Source organism: Macaca fascicularis, chromosome 1 (assembly GCF_037993035.2).
Source record: "Macaca fascicularis isolate 582-1 chromosome 1, T2T-MFA8v1.1".
NCBI lineage: Eukaryota > Metazoa > Chordata > Mammalia > Primates > Cercopithecidae > Macaca > Macaca fascicularis.
Genome location: NC_088375.1, coordinates 191047116 through 191063838, shown reverse-complemented (window position 1 = coordinate 191063838; position 16723 = coordinate 191047116). Strand labels below are relative to the sequence as shown.

The 16723-nt window shown below is 43.8% G+C and overlaps 1 protein-coding gene, 1 long non-coding RNA gene and 1 pseudogene across 50 annotated transcripts in view; 2 read left to right on the top strand and 1 right to left on the bottom strand.

Annotated features, from left to right (window-relative positions):
• The window catches only part of ST3GAL3 (ST3 beta-galactoside alpha-2,3-sialyltransferase 3), a 233081-nt gene that overhangs the window by 865 nt on the left and 215493 nt on the right, over window positions 1-16723 (top strand). The window lies entirely within an intron of this gene.
• Window positions 990-11473, bottom strand: LOC123569025 (uncharacterized). Of its 2 annotated transcripts, XR_010579314.2 has the most exons (3): window positions 11351-11473; window positions 3592-3666; window positions 990-1133 (listed from the first exon to the last, which is right to left on the bottom strand). It is a non-coding gene; the product is annotated as an uncharacterized lncRNA (long non-coding RNA). The 2 variants fall into 2 exon arrangements; XR_006692547.3 differs by lacking the exon at window positions 3592-3666.
• Window positions 8581-8674, top strand: LOC123571008 (U6 spliceosomal RNA; annotated as a pseudogene).

The following is a 16723-nucleotide window of genomic DNA, read 5'->3' as shown; positions in this document are numbered from 1 at the left end:
GGGACCAGTGAAGGCAGCTATTACCTCAGGAAGTAAAATACTCAAAACTTTTCAGTGGATGTACTGTGAATTATAGATAGCTGGACATGAAGGTAGGAAAAAACTCTTACTAGGTTACTAAAAGTAAGATAGTCCCCATGACAAATTAGGTTGTTTCTAAGTCAGAATTATCTTGTAGAGATGATCACTGAAATGTTTGGTGTACTTTCAAGTCAACAGAGGATTAAAAGGAAGCTGGCACAGAAATTTATTACCAAATGATATTTTCAAATAATCTTTTAAGGCAATAACAGCTCCTCCTATGATTAGAAATTCTTAAGAATATTTTGAGATACTAAGTGGTGAATCTCTTCATTTCACATGTCTGTCTAACCATGGCTTAATAAAAATAAAATATTAATGATGAAACAAGGCATTCATGTTCTTAGAGACTAACAGACTTTGTATCAATCAATGGAACGCCTCTTGAGTATATGTTTTATGCAAGGCATTGACTGAGGGGAAACTCAAAACCATTTAAGATAAGAAACTTGTTCTAATGGGCCTATAATATAGTTGAGGGAATAAAGCACACACATGACAGTGATAACTATGATATGGTCTCTAGAATTCCAAGATGGTAGGTACTATGAGAAACCGGGAAAAGGAGAAATCAGTGTGTTTGAGGAAGGTTTCACAGGGAAGCTGAGGCTTGAATTGGGTCATGAAGAGTGGGTAGGCCTGGCTGGATGAAGAAGAAGAAGTGAGCAGATGAGAAAGTGAGGATGGCAAAGGTGCAGGGGAACCTGAGATGCTCATGGGTGGTTGCAGGGAGTTTCTTAGCAGAAAAAGCAGGATATGAGGTTGCACAAAAGGTGGGTTGATGGCATTAATCCAAGAGGTACCTTTGTCCTGTATGGTGCAAAGAGTAAACAAGTAATAGAATTTATTTCCAAGGAAGCTGGAGCTAACTATCAGGAATATGGTAACACTTTACTTACCATTGTCACTTTTTCTTTTTTTTTGAGACAGGGTCGCCCTCTGTCACTTAGGCTGGAGTGCAGTGAACATGGTTCTCTGCAGCTTTGACTTCCTGGACTCAGGCAATCCTCCCGCCTCAGCCTCCCAAGTAGCTGGGACCACAGGCAGGTGACCTGGCGAATTAAAAAAAAAAAAAAATTTTTCTTTGTAGAGACAGGGTCTTGCCATGTTGCCCAGGCTGGTCTTGAACCCCTGGGCTCAAGAAATCCTCCCACCTTGAGTTCAAGACCAGCCTGGCCAACATGATGAAATCCCGTCTCTACTAAAAAACAATACAAAAAATTATCCAGGGGTGGTGGCAGGCGCCTGTAATCCCAGCTGCTTGGGAGGCTGAGGCAGGAGAATCGCTTGAACCTGGGAGGTTGCAGTGAGCTGAGATCGCGCCACTGCTCTTCAGCCTGGGCAACAAGAGTGAAACTCAGTCAAAAAGAAAAAAAAAAGAAATCCTCCACCTCAGCCTCCCAAAGTGCTGGGAATATAGGTGTGAGCCTCCGTACTCAGTCTGGCATCTGCTTCTTTTCTTTTTTTTTTTTTTGAGACGGAGTCTCGCTCTGTTGCCCAGGCTGGAGTGCAGTGGCGGAATCTCAGCTCACTGCAAGCTCTGCCTCCCGGGTTTATGCCATTCTCCTGCCTCAGCCTCCCGAGTAGCTGGGACTACAGGTGCCCGCCACCTCGCCCGGCTAGTTTTTTGTATTTTTTTTAGTAGAGACAGGGTTTCACCGTGTTAGCCAGGATGGTCTCGATCTCCTGACCTTGTGATCCGCCCGTCTCGGCCTCCCAAAGTGCTGGGATTACAGGCTTGAGCCACCGCGCCCGGCCTGCTTCTTTTCACTCCTACTGTCATCACACTGATTTGGGGCCATTGGACCATTCCTGTGAATTACCACAGAAACCCCCTAACATTTTTTTCCTTCCTCCCCTCTATTATCTGTACTGCCATCACTTCCAAGTTTGTCACTTCTCCAGCCAGGACTTTGAATGGCTCCCCATTATCTGTTGGGTTAGGCACAGACCAGCCTGGCATGGGCAATATGGGCAAACTGATTTCTTGCCATTCTCATATTTTTCCAGGTCAGTGGAACTATTTGCTCTTTGTGCTTTGCTGTTTGTACTCTGTATCTTTGCTCATGTTGGCTTTTTCTATCTTAAGTAGTCTCCTTGACCCTAATTGTTCTTATGTGTGTTTCAGGGCCATTTGATACAGAACTTCCTTTGTGAAGCTTGTCTGTACTTCTCTTCCCATCTAGATGAGATGTCTCTCCTCTTTAAGTTTAAAGTTTAAACCACCATAACATTAGAGTCTGCCTTTTTGCGATAACTGCCTTAAATCCTGCTTCTACCCACAATATAAGACTGAAGCTATTTCAAGACATAGACTGTCCTCTTCATCATCCAACTTTGTACATAGTAGGTACTTGGCAAATATATTTTATATTGAAAATAGCTTTGAACCAGGATGGACGCAAAGATAATTCTTTATCCAAACAAAATGTTTGTCATTAAAATCTATAAATAAAGTTGTTTATGTGAGAGAATCCCTTACTGAGAGATCTGTATTGATATAGATACCTTGGATTAGGTTGCACTAACAAAAACCTCAAGACTTCAGTGGCGTAACAGAACAAAACTTGACTTGTCATTCATGTGATGTGTCCAGCATGAGTGTACAGGAAACTCTTCACAGTCACTCAGGGACTGAGGCTGATAGAAACTCCATCTTAATATGGTACTGCCATGACCATTTTGATTAAATGAAAAGATAGTGGTCAAGTGGATACTGGCTTTTCAAGTTTCTGTCCCACTATGGCACATGTCACTTTCATTCACATTTTCATTAGCCAAAGCAAGTCACAGCCATGCCTAACTTTAAAGAAGGTTAGAGAATTTCAGTGTTAGCATATGTCTGGGAAGCAAAGAGCCAGAAATATTTGGTGCATAGCACTAATGACTGCTACCTCGTCTATGGTATCACAGCCCATTGAAGATTAGAGGTAGCACATCAGATGGGCTGCTAGAGGCAAACATTGACAGTAGCAAGAAATGATAGCTCTAATTAGGCATGGGGTAGTGGTAGATTCAGAGTCAAAACTCTTACAAGCACTTGTAAGTGCTCACAGGCCAAGGGTGTTGATACAAGGGCAATCTGTTACATCCCGGTTATAACAGTGATTCCTGAAGAATGTCTTTTACAAAACTTACTGTGTTACAGCATTCTTAGTAACAAATACAGCAGTGGTTCTGAGATAGCAAAAAATAAAAGTTAAATTATATTCAAGGTATTCAATTTATAAGAAATCGGGAAATGTGTAATAATTTTAGGTGCATTTTCACTCAAATGGTGAAAATTAAAAAATAATCTTAGTTTAGGCCAGGTGCAGTGGCTCACGCCTGTAATCCCAGCACTTTGGGAGGCCAAGGCGGGTGGATCACGAGGTCAGGAGATCAAGACCATCCTGGCTAACACGGTGAAACCCCGTCTCTACTAAAAATACAAAAAAATTAGCCAGATGTGGTGGCGGGCGCCTGTAGTCCCAGCTGCTCAGGAGGCTTAGGCAGGAGAATGGCGTGAACCTGGGAGGTGGAGCTTGCAGTGAGCCGAGATTGTGCCACTGCATTCCAAGCCTGGGCGATAGAGCGAGACTCCGTCTGAAAAAAAAAAAAAGAAAAAAACAAATCTTAGTTTAACCTTACCGGTTTAATTGAACCTAGCCAACTTGGTATTTGGGGAGGAGGTGAAAACTTTTGACAGACAGTAGAAACAGTACCGGTTGGAGCCCTGGTTCAGGAGACAGAAGATTTGGGTTCACATCTTGGGTGTTCCACTATTAATAGTTGTCTGACATTAAGCAGGAATCTTATTTTTGAGCCTCAGTTTCCTCATCAGTGAAATGCATTGGGCAGTGGTGAGAAACAAGTCAGTTCATGTAAAATGCTTTGCAGAGCACATGGTTCAAAGTAAGCACTCATGATCAGAGTGCTTCTAACTAGCTGCAGCAAGATTAGAAGAAACTTGAGAAATCAGGTAAGGAACCCTCAGAGATACAGGTAGAAGGGTTCCCCTGGATTTCCGCACCTTTTTTCTCCCTTGGACAGCATCCCTACTGTATCTTATTTTCACATTTTTATTATTTTATGTGATTGTATACATTTCTGTCTCTCCTAGACCAGGTGCTCTCATCATTCCACAAATGCGTACTGAACATGAGCTCTGCCAGGCTCTGTGCTAGGTGGTGGCTTGATAGGTATGAAGGACATGTCCCTGGCCTCAGAGAGCCTCCAGTCTAGTAGCACCAGAAGCAAGTGAAGAATACATTATAACCAGATGCAGTTAGAATACATTATAACAAGGGCTGTGGTTTAGGGTCTTGTGGGATCTTCTAAAAGCACACCTGATATCATGGGGAATATGAGTAGTGGTTTTCTAAGGAAGTTCACATCTGACCTACATCTTGAAAAATCAGTAGTTACTAGCTGGGTGGATATGGGTTTAAAAGGCTTTTCACACAGGCAACAATGTGTGCCGTGGCCTAGAAGCAAAGAATGTGGCTACATCCTAAAGACACTGGTGTGGCAGGAGTACGGAGCCTGTTTGGGGAGTGTGTGGGAAATGAGGCTGCAGAAATGGGTCAAGAATAGATGTGAAGGTCTTTGTGAGTTCTGGAATTAGAGCTGTATCCTGAAGGTGATTAGGTGCCACTGAAGGATTCGAAGATAGAGACTTTATCAGCTTCGCCTTTCAGGAACATCACTGTGTGGAAGAGGCAGAATAGTGAATAGCTATTTCCCTCACGTGGGGAGTTCTGAGGTTTGCAGCCATAGTACCATGCCTACTACACAAGAGTCATAAAATATGCAGGATGAGAGGTTAGAATGAGGTGAGACTGAACGGAAGGCTGGTTAGGCTGCTGCAATATGTGAGGGGCATGTCTGTGTACTTCCTAGGGCTAGATGAGCAGCAGACCAGGATTTCAGTAATAGCCTCACCCGTTTCTATTGTGTCACCTTGGGTAGGCTTCAGAATCTCATGTCTTCTTGGTTTTCAAATTTGGAAAATGAGCACAAAGGTTCCTACCTTGCAAGGTTGCTCTGAGGATTGGAGGGAATAGATATAAAAAGCCTGGTCTTGTGCTATTAATAGATATATACAAACAATAGTTTAACAATAAAAACAACAGTTGTAATATTTCTAATCTTTAGTATATTACCTGGTTCATGGTAGGTGATCACTAGCCTTAAATCTCACTGCCTAAAGATGCCAACATTGGCCGGGAGCGGTGGCTCACGCCTGTAATCCCAGCAGTTTGGGAGGCCGAGGCGGGCGGATCACGAGGTCAGGAGATTGAGACCATCCTGGCTAACACGGTGAAACCCTGTCTCTACTAAAAATACAAAAAAATTAGCCAGGCGTGGTGGCAGGCGCCTATAGTCCCAGCTACTCGGGAGGCTGAGGCAGGAGAATGGCGCGAACCTGGGAGGCGGAGCTTGCAGTGAGCTGAGATCGCGCCACTGCACTCTAGCCTGGCGACAGAGCGAGACTCCGTCTCAAAAAAAAAAAAAAAGATGCCAACATTGTGGGATTTTTTTTTTTTTTTTTTTTTTTTTTGAGACAAGGCCTCACCCTATCACCCAGGCTGGAGTACACTGGCATGATATGATCATGACTCAGTGCAGCCTCAACCTCCCAGGCTCAGGTGATCCTCCCACCTCAGCCTCTCAAATAGCTGGTACCACAGGCACACACGCACCACCACACCCAGCTAATTTTTTGTATTTTTTGTAGAGATGTGGTTTCACCATATTGCCCACACTGGTCTCGAGCTCTTAGGCTTAAGCAATCTGCCTGGCTTTGCCTACCGAAGTGCTGGGTTTACACGCGTGAGCCACCATGCCCCGCCACGTTGTGGTTTTATTTATGCATTTATTTTATTCTTTTTCTCACCATTATACTAACAAGGATATGCATTTTAAGTGATTGATGATGCCGGGCTGGGAGTGTTAGGCATAAGGGAATTACTTTGAGATCAAAAAGAGACAGTTGATAAGAATACCATACGGGCTGGGTACAGTAGCTCATACCTGTGATCCCAGCACTTTGGAAGGCTGAGGCAGGCAGATCACCTGAGGTTAGGAGTTCGGGGCCAGCCTGGCCAATGTGTTGAAACCTCGTCTCTATTGAAAATACAAAAAGTAGGCCGGGCCCTGTGGCTCATGCCTGTAATCCCAGCACTTTGGGAGGCCGAGGCAGGCGGATCATGAGGTCAGGAGATTGAGACCATCCTGGCTAACACAGTGAAACCCCGTCTCTACTAAAAATACAAAAAATTAGCTGGGTGTGGTGGCGGGCGCCTGTAGTCCCAGCTACTCAAGAGGCTGAGAAAGGAGAATGGTGTGAACCCGGGAGGCGGAGCTTGCAGTGAGCTGAGATCGGGCTACTGCACTCCAGCCTGGGCGACAGAGCGAGACTCTGTCTCAAAAAAAAAAAAAAAAAAAAAAACAAAAAAAAACAAAAACCTCACCGGATGGGGTTGCTAAAACATATGCACTTCTCCTTGGCCTGTCATTGTTGACTTTTCTTCCCCCTGAAATTTTGCTCCTCCTCAGTCATCTTCTGATGATTTTTTTAAAGATGATAATGGAAGTTTAGTTCATATTTATTCTCCATTAGATTCTTTATCTGATCATCCTGGCTTGACATGAGTTCTTCCTCTCTGAACTCCTGTAGGACTTAATTTATGTTACTCTGATGAAATGTCATCTACTGCCTTGGCCTATTATTTGTCTATATATCATAAATTTCCTCTTCCTTGATGTCAGTTTTTCTTGCAAAGTAACTGAAAGGTGGCATGTTCATGTATTTTTAACACTGAACCCTTTTGTTTGGAATATGTTAAACAAGTCAGGAAATTCTATTACTGAGGATTTAAAGTATGTAGCGGTGGTTCTCAGACTCTTTAGTCTCAGGATTCCCTTAAAGTTTAAAAATTATTGAGTATTCCCAAATAACTTTCATCTTTGTGAGTACTGTCTGTCGATATTTAATGTTTTAAAAATCACTGAGTACAAAAAAAAATGATAAAAAATGTTCTTGGCTGGGTGCGGTGGCTCACGCCTATAATCCCAGCACTTTGGGAGGCCGAAGTGGGGGGATCGCTTGAGCTCAGGAGTTTGAGACCAGCCTGGGCAACATGGTGAAACTCCATCTCTACCAAACATACAAAAAAGTTAGCCAGGCGTGGTCGCACACTCCTCTGGTACCCCCTACTTGGGAGGCTGAGGTGGGAAGATTGCCTGAGCCTGGGAGGCAGAGGTTGCAGTGAGCCGAGATCATGCCACTGCACTCCAGCCTGGGGGACGAAGTGAGACTCTGTCTAAAAAAAAAAAAAAAAAAAGTTCAGCCTGGGTAACATAGTGAGACTACATCTCTTCAAAAAATTAAAAAATTAGCCAAGCATGGTGGCACATCCCTGTAGTCCCAGCTACTAGGGAGGCTGACAGCAGGATTGCCTGAGCCTAGGAGGTTGAGGCTGCACTGAGCTGTGATCATGGCAGTGCACTTCAGCATGGGTGACAGAGTGAGACCCTGTCTCAAAAATCACAGTAACCCACAAGCACGCATACTGTTAACTGGGAGAATAATCGTGTCACCTCATCATGTTATGTAACCTCTAGAAAACTGCTGGACGCTCATAAGAGAATGAGAGTGAACAAGGCAAATAATGTCTTAGAATTATTGTGAAAATAGTTCTAAACTCGTGGACCCCCTGAAAGGGTCTTGGGGACCCTTGAGGGTCCTTGGACTACACTTTGAGAACTGCTGGTATATAGATAAGAGTTTTTGTGTGACTTTTATATTCTTTTGGTAACAACGTAAGGATGGAAACATTAAAAACGTCTATTTTCAAAATGCACTCAACAGTTTTCTTTAAAAAACAGCTAGTTTCTAGCCTTTGATAATATTAATGGCAGAAACCACAATTTTGCATCAACCGAAATAGATGTTTATCTTGGAAGGGCAGCTGTTTGTCTATTTGGAGTATCTGCTAGGTGCCATGCTACTTACATTTGCCATCCCAGGAAAGGTCACCAAACTGAGAACAGCAACATTTTTGTAGAAGAAAAATACATGGCCGGGCGCGGTGGCTCAAGCCTGTAATCCCAGCACTTTGGGAGGCTGAGATGGGCGGATCACGAGGTCAGGAGATCGAGACCATCCTGGCTAACATGGTGAAACCCCGTCTCTACTAAGAAATACAAAAAATAGCCGGGCGAGGTGGCAGCGCCTGTAGTCCCAGCTACTCGGGAGGCTGAGGCCAGAGAATGGCGTGAACCCGGGAGGCGGAGCTTGCAGTGAGCTGAGATCCGGCCACTGCACTCCAGCCTGGGCTACAGAGCGAGACTCCGTCTCAAAAAAAAAAAAGAAAAAGAAAAATACATAACTGCTCTTTAAGTTCTAAAACAGATGATAACTGGAAAACTTCTTCATGGTGCACGTTTCAGAGTTTCTCACTGTCTCATTGTCAAGTTTAGTTATGATCCTATTTAAAATATCCTATTACGGGCTTGCTTTGGCAGCACATATACTAAAATTGGAACGATAAAGAGAAGATTAGGATGACACACAAATTTATGAAGTGTTCCATAAAAAAATCTTTTTAACATCCAATTTTTACGAAAGTAACCATATTGATGTCATCTGTACTGCATGAACCGTTCTACATTAGGATGTGAATGAGTGAGTGGCAGTACCACACGTTCCATGCTGTGGAATTTTCACACTTCCTGAGGAGTCTTCCTGAACCTCATGTGCCACAGACATCTGACTCGGGGACTTAGGAGGCCAGTGTCCATGAAATTAAATACCAGAGAAGTTTATAAATAGGAGTTGTAGTATTTTTCTTCCAATACCCTGCTGAATCACGTTGAGTGCCCTTCAAGGTGTACATCCCCTCTGAGGGCAAATGACCTGGGCTGTTATAATGGCCTCTTATTGCTCTGTGCTTAGCCTTCTCCAGTCTGTTCTCCATATTGCTACACAAGCAGCCTTTCTAAAACAGATTTATGTCATTTCTCTATGTACGTGATTCCCCATTGCCAATGGGATAAATTTCAGGCTCCTTAGCATGGCTTATAATCCCTCTCCTGCCCTTCTGCTTCAGCTTCCCAGTGTCAGTTTAATTCAGGCAACACCTCTGAAGCTTTTCCTGACCCTCCCAGACAGTTATTAATTGCCATAATCTCATAACATCTGTTCCTTGTTTATACCATAACTGCATGCATCACTCTGCTCCTTGAGGGCAGGCACCACTCCCTGTGTGCCCACTGCTTTACTCAGGTGTGTAATAATGGCTTTTGCTGGGACTGTTAAGATGGCATAGCTGCTAGCGTAGTTCTATTTACTTTGCAATAGTCCAGCATAGTTTTTCTAAAATATGTCTTTCCTTTCTAAAAAAATATATGAGGAGATAAACAATATGGAACTACTGCATAGGCCTAAAACATATAAAGTTTCAGAAATAATAGCAAGGAAAGGTAACGTTTATGTTTTCTTTTTCTTTTCTTTTTTTCTTTTTTTTTTTTTGAGATGGGGCCTTGCTCTATTGCTTAGGCTGGAGTGCAAGGGATGCAATTATGGCTACTGCAGCCTTGACCTCCTGGGCTCAAGTCTTAGCCTCCTGAGTAGCTGGGATTACAGGTGCACACCGCCATGCCCTGGTAATTTTTTTTTTCTTTTGTATTTTTTTGTAGAGATGGGGTTTTGCCGTGTTGCCCAGGCTGGTCTCAAACTCCTGAACTCAAATAATACACCCATTTTAGCCTCCCAAAGTGTTGGGATTACAGGCATAAGCCACCACACCAGGCCTCTTACCTACTTCTAAAGGGAGTACCTGGCCAGTGACAAAGTATTTTTCAGCTTTACTCTTCTGTTCTCTTTTTTTAAAACCGTTGTAGATCATCTGATTTCTACTCAGGAAGTCACTGACTACTCATCTTGCAGGAGTCTGGATCCAATTAAAAGATAAATCACATGATAACTTGACTAGATAAGGTTTAATATAAGGATTACTCAACTATTACAGAGAATTGGAGTAATGCAAGATTGGCTAATAAGAAGTAAAGAAATAAGCACATAGAAAGATAGTTAACATCATCAGCTTTCAGGGGAGTGCAGATCAAAACTACCATGAGATGCTACCTCACACTCTATGGTGGCTGGAATCAAAACAGCAGATAAGAATAAGCAGTGGCTTGGGGCCAGGCATGGTGGCTTATGCTTGTAATCCTAGCACTTTGGAAGGAGGCTGAGATGGACAGATTGCCTGAGCTCGGGAATTCGAGACCAGCCTGGGCAACGTGGTGAAACCCCGTCTCTACTAAAATACGAAAACAAATCAGCTGGGTGTGGTGGCAGGTGTCTGTAATCCTAGCTACACGGGAGGCTGAGGCACGAGAATTGCTTGAACCTGGGAGGCTGAGGTTGCAGTGACCCGAGACCATGCCATTGCCCTCCAGCCTGGGCAACAAAGAGTAAGACTCTGTCTCAAAAAAAAAAAAAGAATAAGCAGTGGCTTGGGAGGCTGAGGTGGGCGGATCGCTTGAGGTCAGGAGTTCGAGACCAGCCTGGCCAACATGGCGAAACCCCGTCTCTACTAAAAATACAAAAATTAGCCAGGTGTGGTGGCATACGGCTGTAATCCCAGCTACTCTGGAGGGTGAGGCAGGAGAATCACTTGAAACCGAGAGGCAGAGATTTCAGTGAGCTGAGATCACGCCACCGCATTCCAGCCTGCGCGACAGAATAAGACTCTGTCTCAAAAAAAAAAAAAAAAAAGAATAAACGATGGCTCACACCTATAATCCCACCACTTTGGGATTTGAGGTGGGAGGATTACTTGAGCCCAGGAGTTAGAGACCATCCTGTGCAACACAGTGAGACCCTATCTTTACAAAAAATAGGATCATTAGCCGGGCAAGTAGTCCCAGCTACTCAGGAAGCTGAGGCAGGAAGATTGCTTGAGCCCAGGAGGTTGCAGCTGCACTGCGCCAAGGTCATACCGCTGCACTCCAACTTGGGCCACAGAGTGAGACCCTGTCTCGTAAAGAAAAAGAGAGTAAGTGTTAGAGCTGGCAATGTGGAGAAATTGGAGTGCTCTGCTGGTGGGAATGTAAAATGTATGGCCACTTTGGGGAACACGCTGTCATTTCTTCAAGCAGTTAAACGTAGAATTACCATGCAACCAGGAGATTTCATTCTAGGTGTCCTAGTCCATTTTGTGTTACTATAACAGTAGCTGAGACTAGGTAATTTATAAAAAACAGATTTATTTCTTACAGTTTTGGAGGCTGGGTAGTCCAAGATCAAGGGGCTGGCATCTGGTGAGGGCCTCCTTGCTGTATCATCTCATGGCAGGACCTGGAAGGGCAAGAGAGAGTGAGGGAGAAGGAGAAAGAGACTGAACTCACCGCCTCAAGCCCTTTGATGATTGACATTAATCCGTTCATGAGGGTGGAGCCCTCATGACCTAAATACATCTCATTAGGCTGCACCTCCCAGCACTGTTGTACTGGGGATTAAGTTTCCAACATACGCTTTTTTGGGGGACATATTCAAACCGCGGCTCTAGTTACATACCCAGTTCCACTCTTAGGTATATGCCCAAGAGTATGTCCATACAAAAATGTGTACATGAAGGTTCATAGCAGCATTATCCAGCCAAAAAGTAGAAACAACCCAAATGTCTTGCCAGCTGATGAATGGATAAATAAAATATGGTATATTCCTAGGATGAAATAGTATTCAGCAATAAAAGGCAATGAAGTACGGGCCAGGCATAGTGGCTCATGCCTATAATTCTAGCACTTTGGGAGGCTGAAGCAGGAGGATCGCTTGAGGCCAGGAGCTCAAGACCAGCCTGGGAAACATGGTGAGACCCCTGTGTCTACAAAAGTAAAAAATTAGCCAGGCGTGGTAGTACATGACTGTAGTTTCAGCTATTTGGGAGGCTGAGGTAGGAGGATCACTTGAGCCGCATAGTTGGAGGCTGCAGTGTGTCATGATCGTACCACTGCACTCTAGCCTGTACAACAGAGCAAGACCCTGTCTCTTAAAAAAAAAAAAAAAAGAAATGAAGTACTGATACACACTACAATATGCTTGAACCTTGAAAACCTTGTGCTCTGCATTGGTTCTCTATGCCTATCTGGAAAAAAAGCATTATGCTAATTGAAGGAAGCCAATCAAAAAGGACCATATATTGTATGATTCCATTTTGAAATGTCCAGAATAGGCAAACCCATAGAGGTAGAAAGTAGATTAGGGCTGGGAGAATAGGGGATTTTGGGGAATAGGCAGTGACAGCTAAGGGGTACAGGGTACCTTTTTTAGGGTAATGAGAAAGTTATAAAATTATGATGTTCACACAACTTTGTGAACTCTGAATATACTAAAAGCCACTGAATTGTACACTTTGGGTGAATTGTGTAGTATGTGAAGGATATCTCAATAAAGCTGTGGAAAAGAGATAAGGAGAGCTCTAAAGAATATAGAAATAGCAGATATAAGGAGCAACCACCACCCTGGGCTGAGATACAGCACTGGACAAGGAGCCCTTTTCCTCCTCTACTGCCACTACCACCCCCGGCTGAGATCCAGACTTGGTGTAGTGTCTCACTGGATGGCAGAGAAGTGACTGATGCTGCGTGGCAGAATTTGCCAGAAATCTGCCCTCTAGGGTGCTAAGGAAAGCTGTTTACAGTTAGGTGTCTCAGCTGAGGTACGCTACTACAAAACTGCCCAAGAAGGCTCCTGGGGAAGGTTGCTGACTGTGGGACCCTGGAAAGCCATGGATGTTGCTGGGGCCTGCTGAGCAGAGCACACTGGGAGCTGGGAGCCAAACCCTTTTCTTTCTGCAATGTTTCACAAGCACCCTCTACTGACAATGCTTGACTTCACTCCAGCTAGCAAAAGAAAAATATTTCAAGGGCCCAAATTAACTTTGCAGGGTAGTCAAAAAGGATGAATTTGGAGTCGAGAGGCGAAATAAGTCTGTGACTGGCACAGTGGATAATTGGGATCTCAGCATACCCGTCCCTTTTTTATTTCCTTTTGAGATCTTCAGGTTATCCTTGCCACCTTGGCTATTGTGGTTTGGAGAAGCTTGGAAGCTGTATCTTTGGGCGAGCTTGCCCTCAGCCCCATTCCCTCTAATTATTTATTTTTGGATCTCTTTCTGTTCCATTTGCTTGGTTCCCTCTTTCAGACACCAGTTATGTTTGTGGTCGACCTCCTATGATTTCCATTGCTACATGTTTTTGCTTGATTTTTTGGGTTTGTTTTGAAAAACTTTTTTTTTTTTTTTTTTTTTTTTTGAGACAAAGTGTTGCTCTGTCACCCAAGCTGTCGTGCAGTGGCACAATCTCAGCTCACTGCAATCTCCGCCTTCCAGGTTCAAGTGATTCTCCTGCCTCAGCCTCCTTAGTAGCTGGGACTACAGGCACGCGCCCCCACGCCTGGCTAATTTTTGTATTTTTAGTAGAGACGGGGTTTCACTATGTCAGCCAGGCTGGTCTTGAACTCCTGACCTCATGATCCGCCTGCCTCAGCCTCCCAAAGTGCTGGGATTATAGGCGTGAGCCACCTTGCCCCCCGAAAATATTTTAATTTTAATTTTTTATTTTATTTATTTATTCTTGAGACAGGATCTGGCTCTGTCTTTCAGGCTGGAGTACAGTGATGCCATCATGGCTCACTGCAGCCTTGAACTCTTGGGCTAAAGCTGACCTCAGCCTCCTGAGTAGCTGGGACTACAAGCATGTGCCACCACACCTGGCTAACTTTTGAAAAATTGTTTTGCAAAGACAGGGTTTCACCATGTTGCCCAGGCTGGTCTTGAACTCCTGGGCTCAAACAGTTCTCCCCTACTGGCCTCCTGAAGTGTTGAGATTATAGGACTGAGCCACTGGGCTGTTTTGGAAATCTTTTTAACTTTTTATTCTTTTTTCATTGTCTTGCTCTTTTTTTTTTTTTAAACCATTCTTGGCTTTCATGGCTCTTACTGTATTTTCAGCAATGTCTACTTTCTTCTGTCCCATTGAAGACTTTCATTTTTGTGATGGCGTTATTTTTCTTTGTTCACTTTTTTTCAGAGTGCTATTATAATTTTATTTTATTTTAAACATTTTGCTGTTTTCCTCTGAGATTTGCCTTTAGTCTCTGCCCCTAGCTCTCATTTTACAGAGCCATTCGGGGGTGGGTGGGACTGGAAGGATCTTTGTTAATGGTCTTTGTCAGTTCTGTGAGGGAATTTTTTCTGTTGTATGGTCTTCATCTGCCATGCTTCACCCTCCCCTTCCTGTACTAATTCCTTTCTTCCTCTTTTGTTTCAGTATTTTTGTGTAGATTCTGTACTGATTCCTTTTTATTATTATTCTACTATAACTTTTCTTGTTATTTAGAGAAGCAGTATGATACATGACTGAAGCCAGATCATCTGGATTTGAATCTTGGCTCTGCCACTTATCAGCACTGTGATTTTGGACAAAATCTTTAGCTCTTTGTGCCTCAGTTTCTTCTCTGTAAAATGGGAATAAGTTCCAGAGTTATTAAGAACCTTCGGTTAGTTAATTCCTAGAAAACTTAGAACTGTGGCTGATCCACAGTAAATGCTGTATGAATATTATCAATATTAATTATTTTGTCCCTAACAGTGACTTGTAATTAGGAAGTGCACAATGCTTCTGAATATAATGATTTCATAGATTGCTTGTTAATTAACTACTTAAATCTCCTTGGTCATGCATATTGTCTAAATAGCAGGGGTGCATTCAGCAAAAACATTTCTAAAAAATTCATAAGCTTTTTCAGTAAATGGTTTGGAAAGCTGGGTAATAAATACTATGTAATAATTTCTAATTATCTTGGCAAAAAAATGTTTACAGGAGACATGCGCTGGAAATACTCTGTGGTTTTTTGCTCTGCATGATTTTGTCATAATTGAGTTCATATCCATTATGGCTGATATTTGAAGATCGTCAGAATTCTGACATTTTAGACTAACCTAAAAATTATTGTATGTATAGTTCAGAAAATAATCATACTGTGGGATGTTTTAGGAACAGCAAGTTTGGTGTAGTTTGTTTTGGTGAGTTCAGATTTTTATACAATTTTCCTTTTTTGTTGTTGTTGTTGTTTTTTTTTGAGATGGAGTCTCGCTCTGTCGTCCAGGCTGGAGTGCAGTGATGTGATCTTGGCTCACTGCAAGTTCCGCCTCTCAGGTTCACACCATTCTCCTGCCTCAGCCTCCCGAGTAGCTGGGACTACAGGTGCCTGCCACCACGCCCAGCTAATTTTTTGTATTTTTTAGTAGAGATGGGGTTTCACCATGTTAGCCAGGATGGTCTCTATGTCCTGACCTCGTGATCTGCCCACCTCAGCCTCCCAAAGTGCTGGGATTACAGGCGTGAGCCACCGTGCCCGGCCTACAGTGTTCCTTTTATGGCTAATTAAGATAATCTAGTTTTCTATACCTTGTGTATTTCTTTTTTTTTTTTGAGCCAGAGTTTCGTGCTCTTGTTGCCCAGACTGGAGTGCGATGGCTGAATCTCAGCTCACTACAACCTCTGTCTCCTGGGTTCAAGCAGTTCTCCTGCCTCAGCCTCCCTAGTAGCTGGGATTACAGGCATGCACCGCCACACCCAGCTAATTTTGTGTTTTTAGTAGAGACAGGGTTTCTCTGTGTTGGTCAGGCTGGTCTCGAACTCGCAACCTCAGGTGATCCGCCTGCCTCAGCCTCCCCAGGTGCTGAGATTACAGGCATGAGCCACTGTGCCTGGCTCTTTTTTTCTTTTCTTTTCTTTTTTTTTTTTTTTTTGAGACGGAGTCTCGCTCTGTCGCCCAGGCTGGAGTGCAGTGGCCGGATCTCAGCTCACTGCAAGCTCCGCCCCCCGGGTTCCCGCCATTCTCCTGCCTCAGCCTCCCGAGTAGCTGGGACTACAGGCGCCCGCCACCTCGCCCGGCTAGTTTTTTGTATTTTTTAGTAGAGACGGGGTTTCACCGTGTTAGCCAGGATGGTCTCGATCTCCTGACCTCGTGATCCGCCCGTCTCGGCCTCCCAAAGTGCTGGGATTACAGGCGTGAGCCACCACGCCCGGCCTTCTTTTCTTTTGAGATGGAGTTTTGCTCTTGTCCAGGCTGGAGTGCAATGGTGTGACCTCGGCTCACTGCCACCTTCGCCTCTTGAGTTCAAGCGATTCTCCTGCCTCAGCCTCCCGAGTAGCTGAGATTACAGGCATGTGCCACCGTGCCTGACCAATTTTGTATTTTTAGTAGAAACAGGGTTTCACTATGTTGGTCAGGCTGGTCTTGAACTCCTGACCTAAGGTGATCTGCCTGCCTTGGCCTACCAAAGTGTTGGGCTTACAGGCATGAGCCACATGCCCGGCCCCCTTATGTATTTCTTTTCAAGCATACTGTAACTGATTGAATAATCAGTTAGTCAACAGACAGTTTTTGAGCACCTACTAGGGATAAAATGGTGAACAAAATAGACATGTTCCCTGCCTGGATCAGCCAGAATATAAATACCAAATTATTGTAAATACTTATAAAATTATATGTGCACAGTGTAATGGGATAGGGATATATAGGTGTGGTAGGAATATATGACAGGGAGACCTAACCTGAAGCCTGGAGACAGATCATGCTTCC